At 39.6% G+C, this 15749-nt stretch overlaps 1 long non-coding RNA gene across 1 annotated transcript; it reads right to left on the bottom strand.

The window, feature by feature from the left end:
* Positions 1-4166: 4166 nt before the first annotated feature.
* LOC114548550 (uncharacterized) lies at positions 4167-5059 on the bottom strand. The gene is made up of 4 exons (XR_003691375.1): positions 4949-5059; positions 4767-4841; positions 4523-4630; positions 4167-4378 (listed from the first exon to the last, which is right to left on the bottom strand). It is a non-coding gene; the product is annotated as an uncharacterized LOC114548550 (long non-coding RNA).
* Positions 5060-15749: the final 10690 nt, after the last annotated feature.

The following is a 15749-nucleotide window of genomic DNA, read 5'->3' as shown; positions in this document are numbered from 1 at the left end:
AAAATGTTTGAAGTAATAGTAAAAGATGAATCACGCAGCCCATTTTCCCCCCTTGAGAAAGAAAATTGTGGTGTTTTTATTTGAATATGTTTTTGTAATTGATATGTATGTTTTCAATGGACTCATGACTTTTGGGGATCATTTATTTTGTTTTCGGACTGAAGTTTTTTTTTTTTTTTGCCCATTGTCTTAAGGACTTTAGAAAACACAGATGACAAAGGAAACATTTCTCCTCTATGAGAAATTAATGGACAAATCAAGGACAAACTATCACATTTTTTCTTCTTCATTGTTTTCACCCCTAGACATTGCGGGAAATGAAAACACCAATATGACTTTTTGCAAGGCAATGTATTGGCTTGTCACAGCCATTTTGTTCACAGGTGAAAGCAGCCTCCAGATTCCTGCTGATGAAGTCATTCAGCCTGATGATTACATCTGATCGAGGAGATCAAGGAATCCAGGTCAGATTCATGCAAGGTGCTGCTGGACACCAGTGATGACATCCACAGGTGTCAAGACATGGTTTACCAACGCCAACAAGGGGAGCGAGGAGAATTGGGTCAGCGGTAAATCCACAAGGAGACCCTGGGCTCCCCTCTGATCTGTCACCTTCCAGTCAACTGTTAAAGTGCCAGAATGTCCAGCCAATTCTTCGGACAGAAAGGATAAGGAAATTTTTTACAGAACTTTCAAAATCTTGATTTCAGACTTTTTTCCCCAGAATGGACAATGATGAAGACCGTTTCTTTGTGCTCACTCCATCTGAACTGATAGCATATATTGAAGAGTGTGTGTATCAGTTTTTAGCTCCTTTGAGATTAAGATCAAACCTAATGCATTCTTTCCTTGAGCCAGATAAAAGATATTTTCTGCCACTGAATAGATTTCAGCCCACCTGATTGCATTACAGATTTGAGACAAGTTATTACTTGTGCAGTATTTGAAGTGCAGTGTGGAATGTAGAATTTGGTTTTGTTTTCTTTGATTTCTAAGATTTTTTCCCTTCCATTGTTTTTACCTGGTCAACAACTTTTAATAGCTTCTGATTTAATTAAGTGTATCTGTTTTTGTTTCAAATGGAATGCTAGTCACTAATCTCTGTGTAAAACCAGCTAAATATATTTTGTTAGAGAAATAACCTTCTTGATACAAGATATGGAGTCAGATAAGATGAGGTCAGAGATGGAAAATAATTTCTTGTATAAATTAAACACATTTTGCTAATGTGTACATTTTTGTTGTATTTTTATGTTTATGTAATGACATCACACCACACTAATCAGCATTTGACTGCCTCACCCAAAACCTAGCTTCTAAAGAATTAATTAGGTCATGGCTGTTATTTAGCATACTGTAGGAGACTCATTGTCCCCACAGGAAAGGTAACTGTTGTCTCCTTTTGGGGAGCCATCCCCTGTTGAGCTAGACGTGATTAGAACAAAGGAAATGCATATTACTGTACAATCAACACTTCCATGATAAACAACTTTAGTCTGTGACTTGGAATTCAGAGGTGTGTCCTTATCCTGAGAGACAGGAATAAATGTGGGAGCAGGAGAAAGATTCGAGACTGTTTTGATGTGACTCCACCAGAAGATGCATGGATTCAGTCCGCTGTTTACAGTGTATTTGTTTTGTCATGTCGCATGGCTGCTAACTGTGACCCGACAGGGGAAGCATGTTTTGCAGTCTGCTACTGGCAGTGTTTTATGTTTTATGTTTGATTGTGTTTTGACTGTTTTCATGTTGTTTTATTAAACCTTTTAGTTAACTTTCAATTCGACCCAAGCCTCTCCTTCCTCCTCCAGAAATCGAAGAACACGTCTTTTAGATAATTTCTTAACACTACTCCCTCCGCGCTCCGAAGGTAATCGCTGGCACTCTCTCACTTCTCTCTACCACACACTCCCCCCACACACACACACATGCGGCTCAACGCACACACCAGCGCACAAGTATAAACATCAGGCCACTTTTTAAGGCTACGGCGAGAGCTCTGCGTGGAGCCGATGCACAACTATAAAAAGGCCTTAAGCGACGCACAGGTCTGCTTCAGAGGTCCGTGTGTTTGAATCTGACCCATAGGCTGTAAACGTTGCGTAATGAAAGGTTGACAAGTAAACGTGTGGCTGAGGGGGCGCCCGATGATCATGTTTAATAAACACGTTTTATTTCTAATTCTATTATTAATGGGAAGTAGACCTAAGGGCGACACGGCGCCCCCAACACTTTTGACGCCCTAATCACCTAGGTCGCCTATAGCAATCGCCGGCCCTGGAATCACATTCAATTCAATTCAATTTCAATTCAATTTTATTTATAGTATCAAATCATAACAAAAGTTATCTCGAGACACTTTACAGATAGAGTAGGTCTAGACCACACTCTATAAATTCCAAAAGCCCAACAATTACAGTAATTCCCTCAAGAGCAAGCATTAGCAGTGGCTATTGCGACAGTGGCAAGAAAAAACTCCCTTTTAGGAAGAAACCTCGGCAGACCCAGACTCTTGGTAGGCGGTGTCTGACGGGCCGGTTGGGGGCGTGATGAACAGTGGTGATAACAGTCACATTAGAAGTCACATTGACTTTGAAGGTTATCGTGGAAGTTCATGTCATAGCAGGGCACATCGTGTCATACTGAGTAGTGCAGTCTCCTATACCGGATCCTGACTACTCTGTGCGTATGAACATCACAGCAGGGCGTTGCGGGATGTAACGTGGCGCTGCAGAGCACGGGGGAGGCTGCGGATGCAGCAGGACGCAGCAGGATGCAGCCGAATGCAGAGAATCGCAGAGCATAGCTCTGCGAAGAAGAAATATAAGGACTCCGGGAGTAAACTCCCCAGAGCTAGATTAGTAACAAGCATTTCTGGGACAGGATGCATACAAAAGTAACAAGTAGAGATGAGAGAGCAGCTCAGTGTGTCTTAGGGAGGAACAGCCTCCCTGGCAGTCTAGAATTGTAATAGCATAATTTAAGAGAGGCAGGTTAAAGAGAGGTGCCTGGTCGGGCTAGAACTCTCACCAACCGGGTCGGGCTGTACTGGACCGCCTCCCTCTACTCTCGCTCGATTATTAATTATACAGTATAGAAAAAAAAAAAAAAAAAAAAAAAAAAAAAAAAAAACTGTGTCTTTACACTGGCTTCCTGTCTTTACACTGGCTTCCTGTGCCTCAAAGAATAGATTTCAAAATACTTCTGGTTTATAAATCACTAAACGGTTTAGGGTATGACCAGGCTGGTGACCAGCATGAGGAGGAGGTGCCAGGCTGTTGTGGCTGTGTATGGTTCTTCCACACGCTACTGATGCTCCTGTTTGTTAAATGAATAAATTGTGAAATTGCCAATGTGTCTTGTTACTTCAGACTTCAATCACCCAATCCACCAAAAAACACCAAACAAGAGTCAACAAAGAAAAGCTGTTTGGCATTGTCAAAGAAGATTCGTTGGTGCAACCCACATACTCAGCTCTGCTGCTCATCCCACAAATGCATGTTCCTTACAAATGTGGCACCATTTAAAAGGGAAATAATCAGGATTTCCAAAGGTATATGATTTATTGCCAAGAAACATTGTTAGAACAAAGAAACAATCTACTAAACACAAATTTCCTTACTTTTTGTGCATAGTTTAGTTTTTATACTGTTATAAATGTATTGTTTTTTTTGCTTGGACTATTTACTTCATATTTTATACAGATGCAGTGCCAAACTGTTAATTGTAAAAGAAGAAAGGGAAACCCCTTTTTATTGATTATCATGAACACATTATCACTACATGATGAAGTGAAATCTACTGCACCAACACACAGTTAAATACACAGTATGGGTTTCCTTTTTTTTTTAATTCTATTTGTTGTATCTCTTCCACCACAAGGTAGTGCAATGTGATAGAAAAAGAATAACTATGGGCCTCACAATCTTTTCAAGAGCAGGAGGATGTGTTCCTGTCAAAATCTTCTCCCTGAAAAAATGAGCCTTTAATATGAAGTTGTGACTGCGGAAACTGGAACTATGTTGCTTTTGCTTATTGACTTTTACACTAACAAAAAGTATCTCCAGTCAGTTTTTTGTATTCTATGTAACAAAGTAATTGTAAAACACCAACAATTACAATAATGTGTTTGGAAAAACATTGAAAAACTGACATGAAAAGTGAAATAGGACAAAAGTTGCAACTGATCTTTATTATGATAATGCAAAAGTACACAACACATGCACATTTATTCAGATTATTCAGTCACTGAAAGATGTGATGCGTAATCACTGACACAGGTCAGTCCTGCAGGACGTGCAAGATGCTACACCAGGATAATTTAGCTTCCTGCAGTTACTTTCAGTGTAGCAACCCCAGAAATTGTTTTTGTTCGCAGCTGTGGAAACATGGAAAAACACTGGATGTATTATTAGACTACTTCTACAAGTTTTCAAAGAAAGTAATCACTCTGAACTGGTATGTATTTCTGTCCCTATTGTTTTGATCTGAACAGTACACTGAAGGAGCGGCCTATACTTACGGTATTGAGCAAATCTGACACTGGCACAGACGTCATTGGAGCCAGAGCAGACCTCTGTACGGCCTGCACATTTCCTCAAGCCTCCACACCAACACGTCAAGGCTTCACCTGGAAAAAGCCAGAAAAAACATGCTGAGCCATTGTATACAAACAATAATATTAATTTACAGCAGGTATTATTAATGAGCTGCAGATTCGTGTGGCTGGTTTTGAGGTTTGTTGTGTTTCCTGTACATGAACTCACCGTGGCTGACAACCAGCAACACCAGAAGAGCAAGAATCACAGTCTTCATGTTTTCTCGTGTCTGTACACCGATCTCTGTTTGAATAAAGCAGGCAAGGTGGAAAAGTGTGATAAATCAAATGTCACATTCAGCTGGGAGCACTTTAATCATGTACATATGAAAAATCTTAAAGATATCTTACCTGGTAAATTGTGCCTTGTGTAGTGTTGATACCTCAGATGGTTTCTGCCAGGCTGCTAGCTTCCTTTTATACTGTCGTTATCAGGCTGAGGATGGACTGTCCTTTTTATTTAGACTTGTTGCGCAATTAATGGAAATCCAGTGTGTCACTAACTCTGAAAGTGTCAGCTGGGTTTAATTCACAAACAGAGTCACATTTCAAGCAAGGTCAGACCCATTATGACTCATATTTGTAAAAGAAAACAGCTGACTCAATGTTAATATTAGCTTTAAATGGTCTGTGTAAGGTCTAAACATACTTTTCCTCCATGACGACACCTGTGGAGCACAAGTTGCACTTACACCTAGACAAAATTTCCCAATAAGTGACATTTGGAACACTACCATTTGGAGGGCAGTATGCAATGTTGAAATAGTAGTATTATTTTATAATAAAAACAACAACAGATCACACAAAAATTAATAAAGATCTTGACATATAATTAAAGTTAAGCTTGAATTTTCATTATTCACCTTGGAAAATTTTGTTTGACAACAGATTTTTAGTACAAAGTTCAAATACTGGAATTTGTCCATGAGGTGTGGCTGAAAGTACCAGGGGTCTCATTTATAAACGTGGCATACGCACAAAACGGGGCTGAAAATGTGCATACGCCACTTCCCACGCAAAGGTTGTGATTTATAAAAAACAAACTTGACGGCAGAATGTGTGGTCCTCCACGCAAACTCTGTGCCATGCGTAGGCCTATGCACATTTTGGAGACAGTGGGAATTGGCAACGCAGATGGCGAGGTGGTGAAGTGATGTCAGACTGCAGAAAGTACATGGGGTAATAACGATTACTTGTAATATGTTCAAGTATTGATGCCTCACGCACATTTTTTCACTCCATATCATCCACGTTATCATGAAGATTAAATCCAGCACTGTTATTTGCGCTTGTAGCTGAGTTAGAATTGTTCCATAAAAACCTTGTAAAATCCAACTCAAATCTTTAATAAAAATTAGTTCTTAAAGGTGCAATATGTAATATTGTATGTAATACTGGCAGCTAGCGGTTAAAATAGTTACTGCACTACCAATTCAAAATACTTGAGAGTCGTTTCCCACGCCCCCTCCTGCCCAGACTCGAAGTTCACGGGGGTTGCCAGGCTGAGACCGCAGCATTCACAACAATGTTGCTAGACGCTTTTCTCACATAGCCAGACGTTACTCCACAGCACAGCGGAGTAGCTAACGGTAGATGCTAGTATCACATAGCCAGACATTACTCCACAGCACAGCGGAGTAGCTAACGTTAGATGCTGGCTATATTGACAGTCATAAAAGCCCGTGCTCACGCGGAGCTCTGTAACCAACTGACAGAAACACTTTTTCGGCTTACAATTACAGTATGAACCGCTAAAAACACAACAACCTCACTGTCCTCTCCACACGCCAGTCAGGCACACTTCCTCGGCTTAGAATTACAATACGAAACGCTAAAAATACCACTACCTTGCCGACGGAACACACTTCATTGGCTTAGAATTACGGCAACAATCGCTAAACACACTGCAAACTCACAGTCCTCTCTTTCCGATTTACAGCGTCCCTCTCGTGGCTTAAAATAACTCACCGTTGTTGGCTCCAGCCGCTGAACTAGCTACACGCTGTAAACAGCCATGGGTTGCTTGCCTGGTCCTCCCGGTAATGTTAGCAGTTAGCAGGGTTAGCATGGCGGCGTTAGCCAGGACCATTCGGGATCACTTTACTGGCTATGTCTCAATTGTTTTTGCGAGTAACCAACTCGGGTACTCTAGCTATATAATTCAAGTTGAAATGACAAAAAATGTCCATCCCTAGTAGCTGTGATAAATTAGCCTGAAGCTAATGCTTACCTGTTCAGGAGAAAATAAGCCAACTCTGCGTCCTTTTGGGATCTAAGCTGTCTCCATCTTTCAAATACATCTCCAATATTTACCAGGGGGTTGTTACGTCTCTGGTCACGCAACTGTTAGAAACATGCTGTTTTCTTTTTTTATGTCATGTAGAATCTATCTCCGTTGATCCTGTTCGTTTGTTTGCTGCTTTCATGGCTGTACTACCATTACACATGTAGCGCGCTGGGTTTAAGTTTTTACAGGTATATCTGGCAACCCGGCCTGGCTGTCAAACTGGGCCGTTGATAACAACTCACAGACCAAAACATAAACATAAATTCCGTCACGGAATGTAAATTTCAAAAAGAAAAAAATACTGACATTAGCATTGTTGTCAGAAAAGATAGTATTTCAGTTTAACATGTTTCCTTAATATCTGATGAGGCATTGGTATCATTTTTGGATTTATTACAGTACAAATATTACATATTGGACCTTTAATGTTTAATCGGCGCTGTCTCACCATCACATTGTCTGCTAGCGCATTAGGAGCGGATGGCCTGACTCCATGGAATACAGGATAGCATCAAATACCCTAGCATTAGATAACGGCAGAACACAGTGTAAATAACTAAATATCTCTCTTTAATACTGTGCATATATCATCAAATGTCAAAGTCTGGAAATACAGCTGCAATCGTTACACTTAATGTCCTCATTATCGGTCCGAACTTTAATACTGTTCATGACAAAACCTGCGTGAAGTAAAGCGTGTTTGCCTATTACACTTTCGTCTTCAACTCGGGGTGGGGGATACCACTAGTTGATGCTGTGATTTTGGCAAGGTATTAACAATCACAAATTGTTGTAAACCTATAAATACTGCGGTGACCCCCGTGCATAATGCTGCATGATGGCACTGCTGGCACTGCAAGAGGACTAATCCCCAATGGAAAAATCAGGAGAAATACAGGTCCTCGCCACTCTGGGGTCCACCGGCTGTTTCCAGAGGGAAATGGCAGACAGCTAAGTTTTTTATAAATATTATATATAATCTTCACCTTTATTACTAAGGCTTGTTTGGATATAATATATAGTTCTGTTAAATCTAGGTCTGGTATATCGAAGATGTCCTTGAGTGCCGAAATGCCTGCCATTTTGGACAGTATTATTAATATAGGTAGTCTATTAGATCAGGTTTCCCTACACTGTGCGAGAACAGGCCAAAATTATAATTCAATTTGCAGCAATTCCCGAGCGTCTGAAAAGTTTTTTGCTTTATCCCCGCCAGTCATCATAATTTGGCATAATGAAAGAACTGCCAGGGTCATTAACATACTGATGAGCATTCATGAGGTGATGTGATCCACTTTCTTGGTCTTAGTGAGGACTCAAACAGCAACATTGTCGTTCAAAACTGAGCACTCACTTTAAATTGTTCCTCTTTTGCTCCAGTTTTTTCTTCATTTCATTTAAGAAAGTTCTGGCACATCCAGTCATTAATTTGTTCAATGCACTTACTCAGTTTTTGTATTGGACTATAGTCCCCTGGCGATAAGGTTATGTAAATTTGTGTGTCGTCCGCATAACTATGGTAACTTATTTTCCATAATCTGAGCCAGTGGAAGCATTTAGATGTTAAGCAGATGAGGCCCCAGAATGGAGCCTTGGGGCACGTCATATTTGTATGCGCAGATGCATAATTACCTATAGACACAAAGTAGTCCCTATTCTTTAAGTAGGATTCAAACCAGTTTAGTACTGTGCCAGAAAGTTCAACCCAGTTTTCCAATCGATCTAGTAATACAGTATGTCAAGGTCGACCGTGTCAAATGCAGCACTAAGATCAAGTAATACTAAGATCGAAGTTTTGCCACTATCTGTGTTTAAGTGGATGTCATTAAAGACTTTAACAAGAGCCGTCTCAGAGCTGTGGTGTGGTCGAAAACCCAACTGGAAGGGATGAAAACTGTTGTTTAGTAAGGAAAATGCATTCGTGGGATGAGCAGCAGAGCTGAGTATGTGGGTTGCGCCCATGAAAAAATTGCCAAATTGTCTCTGACAATGCCAAACAGCTTTTCTTTGCTTTGGCTATTAGTCTATATTCTTGATTTTCAACTCCAGGATTTCTCCGGAGGCAGGAAATTCCGCCGTATTTTGCTCATTTCCTTCTGCCTTCTTTGTGTTGGAATTTTAAACTCCGGTGGATTTATGAGGACTATGGTTAACCGCTCCTCAGATCTCTGCAGGGTAAATTCAGACAGCTAGCTAGACTATTTTTCCAATCTGAGTTTTCTCTTGTTTTGAGCTTCTGGTACCCCCAGGTGCTGACAACATTGGAGGCAATCTCAATGCAGAGAGATATCAAGATGAAATTCTGCAACCAGTGGCAATCCCATATCTCCACTGTCTGGGACCAAACTCTATACTCTATGATGACAATGCTCGTCCCCATAGAGCGAGGTTTAATCAGAGACTACCTCCAGAATTTGGGAGAGGAGAGGATGGAATGGCCTGCCAGCAGTCCTGACCTCAACCCCATTGAAAACTTGTGGGATCAGCTTGGGTGTGCTGTTCGTGCCAGAGTGACCAACACAACCACGTTGGCTGACTTGTGACAAATGCTGGTTAAAGAATGGGATGCCATCCCACAGCAGTGTGTGACCAGGCTGGTGACCAGCATGAGGAGGAGGTGCCAGGCTGTTGTGCCTGTGTATGGTTCTTCCACACGCTTCTGACACTCCTGTTTGTTAAATGAATAAATTGTGAAAATGCCAATATGTCTTTTTACTTCAGACTTCAATCACCCAATCCACCAAACAACACCAAACAAGAGTCAACAAAAAAAAGCTGTTTGGCATTGTCAGAGAAGATTTGACAAATTTTTCGTTGGTGCAACCCATATACTCAGCTCTGCTGCTCATCCCACAAATGCATGTTCCTTACAAATGTGGCACCATTTAAAAAGGAAATAATCAGGCTTTCCAAATTGCCAATAAGCATTGTTACAACAAAGAAACAATCTACTAAACACAAATTTCTTTACTTTTTGTGTGTAGTTTAGTTTTTATACTGTTATAAATTTATTGTTTTTTATCATTATATCAATTGCTGCTCTGACTATTCACTTCATATTTTACACAGATGTAATGCCAATGTTTGTAAATGTTAATGGTAAAAGAAGAAAGGGAAACCCCTTTTTATTGATTATCATGTGGTAAATGAAATAATAATAATAATAATAATAATAATAATAATAATAATAATAATAATAATAATAATAATAATAATAATAATAATTTGCTGAGTTATGGAAAAGGGGTATGATTAAATAAGTGTATACTTCTTCCTACTCCTTTTCAGACATGTCTAAGTTGGCCAGTGTTTACTTATTGTTTATTGAATGTTTTGCTTATTTAACTTATTAGTATGTTTCTTTGATACTTTGTTTGGTTTATTTTTGATATGTCTGAAATACATTTATTCATTCATTCATTCATTCATTCATTATAAACACATTATCACTACATGATGAAGTGAAATCTACTGCACCAACACACAGTTAAATACACAGTATGGGTTTCTTTTTCCTTTTTCACTCTTTGTTGTATCTCTTCCACCACAAGGTGGTGCAATGTGATAGAGAAAGAATAACTATGGGCCTCACAATCTTTTCAAGAGCAGGTGGATGTATTCATGTCTAAATCTCCTCTGTGAAACTGTCTAATGAAGGTAAAAATGCCACATAAACATAACAAACAGGAGAGTCAGGGAGATGTCATCACGTACAGTCACACAGCCACACAGACTGGAGAACAAGGTCGAATCAGCCACATGATTACAATCACCTGTGTGGGTGTACTATGGATGTGCAGCCTCAAATGTTTTCTTTTTTGTTTGTTTTTTCGTGACACTCTTAAAAATATAAGCTACTTGTATGCAAAAATATCATAGTAAAAGATCTACCTATTGAATTGTAATGTAGTTAAAAAGACATACAAAAGGCCTATTAAAATATGAATATGAAGTTGTGACTATGGAAATTAGAACTATGTAGTTGCTGCTAAAACTTAGCTTTTACCAGCAAAAGTATCTCAAATGTTTTTTTCCCCCAGAACAAAAGTCTCCTTTATAACACGATTGTAATTAACAAGACACCAGTAAGTACAAGTACAATGTGGTTTTGGTAAACCTTAGAACAACATTGAAAAACTGACGTGAAAAGTGAAATAGGACAAAAGTTGCAACTGATCTTTATTATGATAATGCAAAAGTACACAACACATGCACATTTATTCAGATTATTCAGTCAATAGAAGATGTGTTGTGGAAGATTCATCAATCACTGACACAGGTCAGTCCTGCAGGATGTGCAAGATGCTACACCAGAATAATTCAGCCTCCTGCAGGAACTTTCAGTGTAGCAACCCCAGAAGTTGCTTTTGTTCGCAGCTGTGAAAACATGGAAAAACACTGGATGTATTACTAGACTACTTCTACAAGTTTTCAAAGAAAGTAATCACTCTGAACTGGTATGTATTTCTGTCCCTATTGTTTTGATCTGAACAGTACACTGAAGGAGCGGCCTATACTTACGGTATTGAGCAAATCTGACACTGGCACAGACGTCATTGGAGCCAGAGCAGACCTCTGTACGGCCTGCACATTTCCTCGAGCCTCCACACCAACATGTCAAGGCTTCACCTGGAAAAAGCCAGAAAAAACATGCTGAGCCATTGTATACAAACAATAATATTAATTTACAGCAGGTATTATTAATGAGCTGCAGATTCGTGTGGCTGGTTTTGAGGTTTGTTGTGTTTCCTGTACATGAACTCACCGTGGCTGACAACCAGCAACACCAGAAGAGCAAGAATCACAGTCTTCATGTTTTCACGTGTCTGTACACCGATCTCTGTTTGAATAAAGCAAAGGTGGAAAAGTGTGATAAATCAAATGTCACATTCAGCTGGGAGCACTTTAATCATGTACATCTGAAAAATCTTAAAGATATCTTACCTGGTAAATTGTCCCTGTTGAGTGTTGATACCTCAGATGGTTTCTGCCAGGCTGCAAGCTTCCTTTTATATGGACTTGTTGCGCAATCAGTGGAAATCCAGTGTATCGTTAACTTACAAACAGAGTGACTTATCAAGGCCAGACGTGGATGTTGGGAAAGCCAATATGACTCCACTGATTCACCAGGAGAAACTACAAATATTCTTAATATATGTCATATTTGTAAAAAAATAAATATTGTTATTGTAATGTTATACTTATATTTGCACTCTTCCCACTCTGTATTGCAACTGCTGCACAGCAATTTCCCCCGGGATTAATCAAGTTTGATCTTAGCTTCATTAACCCTTAAACATATTTTTCCTTTATGAAGACACCTGTAAAGCCAGTAGAAATACTATCCTAACACTGAAACTGGTGAAACACTGCCATGTAGAGGGCTGTGTGCAATGTTAAAATAGCACCATCATTTTCTCATAATAACAACTGATACAACAAAAGTGAGAAAAGATATTCAGATATAATAAAAGTTTAGCTTGAAGGTTCATTATTGACTGCTGAAAATGTTTGACAACAGATTCCTGAAAATTTTCTGAGAGGTGTGGCCAGGAGAGCAAGAATCACAGTCAGTGATCTTTGTTTGAATAAAGCAAAGGTGTAAAAGTGTGAGAAATCAAATGCCATATTCAGCTGGGAGCCCTTTAATTATGCCCCTATGAAAAAACCTTAAATATTATAATTGTCCTTTTGCAGTGTTGATACCCTGACTTTGTTTTTATCCACTATTGTTAAGTAATTTGCATTACCTACACATCAACTGTCATGGAGGTCTTTCTCCCAGTGACTTGTGTCAGGAAAACCCACTCTTACACCACTGACTTACAGGAAATGCATTGTACGGTAGATCATTTAACTAAAAGACAGTAACACCATAACCACACAGACAAGAAATATTACTGTAAGACAACTAATGAAATCTTTTTTTCAATAGTGTTAACTTTTGAAATAAGTAAATGACTCACCTGTAATGTTACTCTGAGTAATGCAGCTGCGCAAACACTGTGTGATTTGAAAGCACAGTATGATGTAATGTTGACATGTTTCCCCACAGATTTTCACAATATCAGCTCTTTCACTTGTTTCTTGTAAAATCATGTTGTAACAATCATCATGGTACTTTTTGTTACTTGCTGTTCCTGTTGTCTGACAGAAAGCTGTGTTTTGTTGACATAACCTGTTGCAACTGAGCCAATGGACATAAACAAACTTCTACTTGTGAGTGTGAGTGTGTGTGTGTGTGTGTGTGTGTGTGTGTGTGTGTGTGTGTGTGAAAAACCCTGAATGAAAAAACGAATACATTAAAATATGGATATAAAGCTTAAACATCCCTCAGTTTTTAGCAGGAATGATTGTGCTGAACTGCTGATGAAAGATACTGTACATTCACTTATATAATAGGATTGAGAGTCAGGACAGATCAGCCCAAAGAAAAAAAACGGATGTACCAAAAGCGTTTTACCAAAACCTCATTGAATTCACTAATGAGAGAAACAACATCTGCAAATCCTCTTTCTTGGAGAAAGCCAACTGATGACGTTCTGTGTTGCACAGTTCTCACCAGAGATTTTATTTCATTTGTGGACAATTTCTTCTGTTGAATGAACATAACAACAATCATCCCTTTAATAGTAGGGAAATTTGTCTTGCCTCAAATGCTCCGCACATGAAATATCCTCTTATCACATAGCAGCCTCCATAGTAGTAATAATAAAAAACAACCAACATATACAATGAGAAACCATCTTGTGATGCGACGTCAAATAGGGCCAGGGGCGTAGAATTGGGGGGCCAAGGCCCCTTCCCTACTTTCTACCCTTTAACTACCGGCGCCCTTGCTCAGACCACACACATTTTCAAACTCGGCCTTCATTCTGATCTCAACTACACACCTGTACATTTTCGGGACTTTATCTTACACGGTTGCTACGCTATTGTTGTGACAAAATCTGGCCACAGATAGACCTGTAAACCTGTAGACTTATTAACACCTGTCAAAGTGCTCAAAACCACCTCTGTGGTTGTTCCCGCTACAGTAGGTGTCTCCAGGAATAGCAGCGTAGCTGTCACGGCAGGTAAAAAGCAACATGTACTGAAGCACATCACACAACCACAAAGTACACATATTGCGCAGCCCCTTGCATCATGCCATGGAGCTATTGCACAATCCCTTGAGCCTCAAGCAACAATATTTAAAGTTAGGTAGGCACAAATTAGTTTTTAAAAACGGTCAAGTTTACATTGGCGTACTCTATATTGTCAGCCAGAGGATAAGCGCTATACTCGGCGTGGAGAATATGAGATGGATCAGACAATATTTCCTGTGCTTGCCTGAGAACAGACTGCTCCTATATTGACTGGAGGTACTAGTGTCCATTCCTTCCCATAACCTCCATGGCTGTCTGTACCAGACAAAGAATCTTAGATTTTAACTCTACAGATTGCCATACAGTACCATGCTAATATCCCATACCTGACTATGCTCTCTAACACAGCCTGGTAGAGTTAAAAAACAACTCTGACCCACCCTGAGTCTGCGTAAAAAGCATAACCTGTGCTGTTAACGAGAACACAAACTTTCAACATGGGCATTCCAGCAAAAGGGGTTGTCCAAGTGAATGCCAAAAAACTTGTAGGAGCAGACTCAATTGATTGGTTCATCATGCATGACCAATAGAATATGATCCCCCACCGAGATAGGTCTAGTACCATCTCCTTAGTTTTTTCTTATTTAAAATGAGATGGCTGGCATCACACCAGTCTTTAAAAATGTTTAAATGTGGCTCCTAGCCTAGGGTGGCTGTTTGTACACTCATTTGTGTATAATGTGCAAAGAACTGGTAAACTGACATAATCCTGTGGGAAACCTGTGCTGATTGATCTATTCTGAAAGGGCACTGTTAATCCTGACATGCTGGATTTGAATGGTTACAAAGGAGAAATACAATTTAAAGGTCCAATGTGTAGGATTTTCTCCCATCTAGCGTTGAGATCATATATCGCAATCAACTCTCTCGCACCACGCAGTTCAAAGTACGTACTACAGCTACGGTAGCCTTCACGCTTCAAAAAGCCGATCTCTTGCTCTTTTCAATATCCTTTTTCTTTTTCTGGGCGAAGAAGAAGACTCCTGTTCCTGCTATTTGGATTTTGAATACGTGTGGTCCTCCATGTTTCCTTCTTCAAACTTGCCGGGGCCGGGAAGCTACGATACCCATTAGCAGCATTAGCAGCTCCTGTGAGTTTATCATGGGACAGCGAAAACACGAAAGGCGGAGCAGTATGTCCTGTATGTCCCTTACTGGTTAACGTATTTCAAGATGGTGCATGAATATGGAGCATCTACCCCAGGTCATGCAAATGCAAATGTAAATTTCAAGCCAAAAGGAATACTTGGAATTGATGGTGGTGGCAAATATTCATGAAGGACAAGTTTGTGTACGGGCAACACAGATTTGATAATGAACAACTAAACATGTTACACGCTGGACCATTAATTATAAAAGGATTGACACTCATCTGTTTCAGTTTTGGGATTAGCAGATGGGGCTGAAGTGTATTAAAAACAGTTAAATTCAACAAATAGCAGGCCTGCAAAGGCCTTGGGGTCATCCATGTCTGCAACGATGCAACAACCTGAATGGAAATGAAAACATAACCTTGATCTCTCTGTCAAATAACAGTGAAGTGCCTGAATTACAACTCAAGAAAGTTTAGAGCATTGCCTCAGCAAAAAACTATTCCAACTCCTGTCAAGTTTTTCCAAAGCTTTGACACAAATATCTGAACATTTGCATTTGTTCCTGAGCTTAAATCAGAGTTGAGATAGATAAGCTGGATTTCTGAGTGACCTGAAATCTTTTA

Source organism: Perca flavescens, chromosome 21 (assembly GCF_004354835.1).
Source record: "Perca flavescens isolate YP-PL-M2 chromosome 21, PFLA_1.0, whole genome shotgun sequence".
In the NCBI taxonomy this organism is placed as follows: Eukaryota; Metazoa; Chordata; class Actinopteri; order Perciformes; family Percidae; genus Perca; species Perca flavescens.
This window is presented reverse-complemented; position numbering and strand designations above follow the sequence as displayed.